General features: G+C 36.5%; 1 protein-coding gene across 2 annotated transcripts in view; it reads right to left on the bottom strand.

Moving 5' to 3' along the window:
* LOC113824447 (uncharacterized) overlaps positions 1 to 5000 on the bottom strand; it is a 30331-nt gene that overhangs the window by 25149 nt on the left and 182 nt on the right. Inside the window, exon 1 of one of the 2 annotated variants that reach the window (XM_070119253.1) lies at positions 4753 to 5000. This exon is cut by the window's right edge and continues 182 nt beyond it. The gene's annotated coding sequence lies outside the window, so the exon portion shown is untranslated. The remainder of the gene's footprint in view (positions 1 to 4752) is intronic. The other variant, XM_070119256.1, reaches the window with a different exon arrangement.

Raw genomic sequence — 5000 nt, 5'->3', positions numbered from 1 at the left:
TCTAAATTAAATGGTTTATCCTAGGATGACTCGTTCCTTATATGGATAATCATACGACCCATTTGTGGCATTCGTACATCACTTCGAGAAAAGACATATTTAGAAATGACTTCAGAAAGACATTTCTGAATTTTAATTGGATCTTTATAACACACACACATTCATTCACGGTCACACACACATACATGCATACATGCTTTCACTCGCTCACTTTCATTAACTAATTCATCTGCTCTTTCAACTCAATCACTTCACTCGTACACACACACACACACACGCACACACACACACACACACACACATATATACATACACAAACACATATACGTGTGTGTGTGCGAGTGAAGTGATGAATAAAATGAAACCGTGAATGATTGAATGAAATGTTGCCTGAGTGAGTGAATGGGTGAAGGAATGAGTATACGAGTGTGTGAATGAGTGTACGAATGTGTTTGTGTTTGCTATATCGACACTTATAGGCCACATGCTTCGTCTGTAGCGCTCTGCGACTGGTATGAATTTTTAGTCTTTCGAAACTTGTCATGTTTTGATGACTGACTACGGTTCCTCATTTATTCGATAGCACCAGCGTCCTATATTGGCTTTTCCATTTGTATTTCTCTCTCTCTCTCGCTGCTCTCTCTCTCTCTCTCTCTCTCTCTCTCTCTCTCTCTCTCTCTCTCTCTCTCTCTCTCTCTCTCTCTCTCTCTCTCTCATCCGCTCTTGCTCTCGCTCTTGCTGTCTCTCTCTCTTTATTTATATATCTATCTTCTCAGACCAATCTATTTTCACCTTCAATTTACCACTTGGAAATATTTTAGTGGTCACAAGAGTTCTAAAAATAAATCATATAGGTTTTACAATAGCAAATCGTTACGCTCTTAAGATAATGGTTTAACATATTTTTATCAAATTGGAATTTTGCCTGAATCAGCTCCTCCACACAAGGATTACATGCTGTTAAAAGGCCTAAGTCACTGGAATGATACGTCACTAGATATTCAGCAGAATGCATTTGGCCTATCAAATAAAATCTGTAGAAATTTGATCTGAAGTAAAATCTGTTGAAATTAGATCGGATATTATTTTAGGAACGTGACGAAATATACATTTCAGGAAATACGAAGAAACACGAAATACATAAAAAGGCAGCCTGATAGAAAGTGACGCCAGATAATTTCAAAATTGTTTCGTAGTGAATTATACTTTCTCTCTCTCTCTCTCTGCCTCTCTCTTATTTTGTATGTCTGTCTTTCTCTCTCTTTCTCTCTCAGTGTGTGTATATGCTTGCAACAGGTTCATTATATCATAGCTTGCCTTCTTGAATAGGTTATATATTTCATTATGTCCATCCATACGATACATTCAAAACCCCAGGGTAGGAGCATACTGGTACTCAAGGTCTATATGAGTACTTATCGAGACCTTGGTGTTGCTATGATCCGACTGTAATGAAACCCAATAATCCTATTCCTCATCCGCTTTTGCCGTCGCGCGATCACCAATTATATGATATACGAGTATTTATATCCTCAGCATTTCGATGCGTATCTCATGCAGTGCAACCTCTGCTTGCTTTTATACACAGTGTAAAAGTTTAGCGTAGGACACACCAAGTTACCCTCGCGTGACGTTCGGACTGGCGACCTCTCGTGACCTATGATACGCGTTCTCGTCTCTTCTAAAAACGGTCATTCGTTGTTAGTTTCGTTCGTTTTACGGTATTACTACTCAAGCTACCGTTCCCGTCTGGTTTTCTACGACGTCTGCCACAACCACTCACTAGTCACTACCTAAGACTGGTGGTTGCCCTGTTGCCATCTGCTGTTCCCCCGTTTTAATAACTTCTGTCTCTTTTATCGTTCAAATAACTTAATTGCAGTGTGTGTGTGTGAGCTAGAGAGAGAGAGAGAGAGAGAGAGAGAGAGAGAGAGAGAGAGAGAGAGAGAGCGAGAGAGAGCGAGAGCGAGAGAGAGAGTCAGAGGGAGAGCGAGAGCGAGAGAGCGAGAGAGCGAGAGAGCGAGAGAGCGAGAGCGAGAGCGAGAGAGAGAGAGAGAGATAGAGATAGAGATAGATAGATAGATAGATAGATAGATAGATAGATAGAGAGAGAGAGAGAGGGAGAAAGAGGAATGAGAGAGAGAGAGAGAGAGAGAGAGAGAGAGAGAGAGAGAGAGAGAGAGAGAGAGAGAGAGAGAGAGAGAGAGAGAGAGAGAGAGAGAAAAAGAGAGAGAGAGAGAGAAGAGAGAGAGAGAGAGTCTGTATGTGTGTGTGTGAGAGAGAGAGAGAGGGTGTAAATAGATACTTAGAAAGAGAGAGCGAGAGATAGATATAGATAGATAAAGAGAAACAGACAGACAGAATACGTATATCCTCAAGTGTGTCGCAAATTACCTGTAAACAGTACTGCAGTTACGTACAGAATAACACTTTATACCCACGTGATAAGGCGAAAAAAAACAGGATTTTTTTTTTATCTTCATCTAAAAAAAACGAAAATCTGGAATTCTTTCAAGCAAGAAAGGTTAGCAAATATATATATGAATGGGAATGAATATCTAAATTCTTTTTTTATGATGTGGGATTTGATCTGTTTTAGAATTGCAAAGGTCACGTGATTCTTGTAATTTTGCAATACCAATAACGTTGATTGCTTATCTTGCATTTTTTAAAATTATCACTCTTTCTATTTAATCGATTCTCGTTTATCCATTTTCTTTTTTAGTCTTTCTTGTTTATTATTGTTTTTCTTGTTTTTCATCCATTCTCGCTCATTTTAGCATTCCTTATTAATTCATTTTCTTTAGTTTGTTTGTAAACTATGTTCGGTTATTATCATTATTATTATTATTCTTTTTTTAATGATCCTTAGTTTATCATGTTTGTTTATCATTCATTCATTCCTGTTCTTTATTTGTTTATCATTCATTCATTGTCGTTCATCATCCATTTTCTTTCATTCATTCCTGTTCTTTATTTGTTTATCATTCATTCATTTTCGTTCATTATCCTTTTTCTTTCATTCATTCCTGTTTGTCATTTGTTCGTCTCTCATTCATTTTCGTTCATTATCCATTTTCTTTATTCATCCCTGTTCCTTATTTGTTCGTCTCATTCATTCTCCTTTATCATCCATTTTCTTTCATTCATTCCTGTTGTTTATTTGTTCGTCTCTCATTCATTTTCGTTCATTATCCATTTTCTTTATTCATCCCTGTTCCTTATTTGTTCGTCTCATTCATTCTACTTTATCATCCCTTTTCTTTCATTCATTCTTATTTCTTATTTGTTCGTCTCTCATTCATTTTCGTTCATTATCCATTTTCTTTCATTCATTCCTGTTCCTTATTTGTTCGTCTCTCATTCATTCTCCTTTATCATCCTTTTATCTGCATTATCTATTCTAATCCATGTGTTTTCGAGCTATATATATGATAGGTTTCGATAAGGTGGTATTCTTCTCTTTGCTATCTCATATATAAGTTATGGCCCCTCCCCTTCTCTCTCTTTTTCTTTTATTCTTTCACTCTTTTTCTATCTCTTACTCTTTCTCTCTCTTTCTGTCTCTTACTCTCTCTCTTTGTCTTTTACTCTCTCTCTCTCTCTCTTTCTGTCTCTTGCTCTCTCTCTGTTTCTTACTTTTTCTCTCTCTATCTCTTCTGTCTTTTACTATTTCTCTCTTATTTTTTACTCTACCTCTCTCTGTCTCTTTCTCTCTTTCTGTGTCTTACTCTCTCTCTCCCTTTCTGTCTCTTACTCTCTCTCTTTTGCCTTTTACTCTCTCCATTTTGTCTCTTTCTTTCAGTCTCTTACTCTCTCTCTCTCTCTTTCTTTCTCCCTGCTACCCTCCCTTCCTCTTTAGCCCCCTATTCCCCCTCCTCTCCCTCCCCCATTCACTCACCGATAGAAAACAGTGTTGCCAAAACAAACCGACACTATCTCTTGTTTACGGCAACCCTTTTTTCCCGAGGCCAACCATACACTGCAAATAACTCACGAGAAATGGAAACCCCATGTTCTGAATTAATCATTGGATAGGCGAAATTCCTATTCTTTCGGGTGATATATAAAAAGGGGAATTTGACCTCTGCGTGTGTTTCATTCTGTGTTTTTTTTTTATATTTATATTATCATTAGATATATACATATTTCATGTTATTATTATTATCTTTTTGTGCCATATTCTTGTATTTTTACGAGGTGGTGTTGGTATCAATTAGAGTGAACGTTGAGATTTCTCATTTACTGATTTTTGTATAACTGAAAAAAGTTGATAAGTATTATCAAAGAGACAGATAAATGATTAGATAAATGAACACAGATATATGAATAAATTGATAAACAAATGAAAAATATAAAAAAAACAAAGAGAAATATGAAGCAAAAACAAAAGCAGAAAAAATAAATAGAAAATAGCGGGTGGCATGTTAGATTTGCTCGTTATCTTAAGCATTTTTTTTGTTAAAATCCTAACGCCTGAAGTGTGTGTATGTGTGTGTGTGTGTGTGTGTGTGTGTGTGTGTGTATATATATATATATATATATATATATATATATATATATATATATAAATATATATATATATATACATACACACACACATATGTATGTATATATATATATATATATATATATATATATATATATATATATATATATATATATATATAAACAGTATATACATACACAACTACACACATACACATAAAACTGATAAGTGTTACGTAGACAACACTATGACTGTCCACTTACCTCGTGCGTGATATATGGGCCAATATCGGAGTATCTCTTCACCGGCCCGTTGTGTGTGGTATGGGGGGGGGAGGGGGGAAGGGGGACGACCTGTGATTGGTAATGGTGGTCTATGTCTTGGGAAACACCTGGGTTGCCATGAGGGTTCTGCTTTTATTTGTGCACATCGAGACTACTTCCGTGGGAGAAGAGAGAGGGAGGGGAAAAACGTGATTTAGTTATTGGTAACTGGAGCGAGAAACTGAGGT

This window comes from Penaeus vannamei, chromosome 43 (assembly GCF_042767895.1).
Source record: "Penaeus vannamei isolate JL-2024 chromosome 43, ASM4276789v1, whole genome shotgun sequence".
Lineage (NCBI taxonomy): Eukaryota > Metazoa > Arthropoda > Malacostraca > Decapoda > Penaeidae > Penaeus > Penaeus vannamei.
Note: the sequence above shows the minus strand (reverse complement) of the source record. Positions and strands in the feature narration are given on the sequence as shown.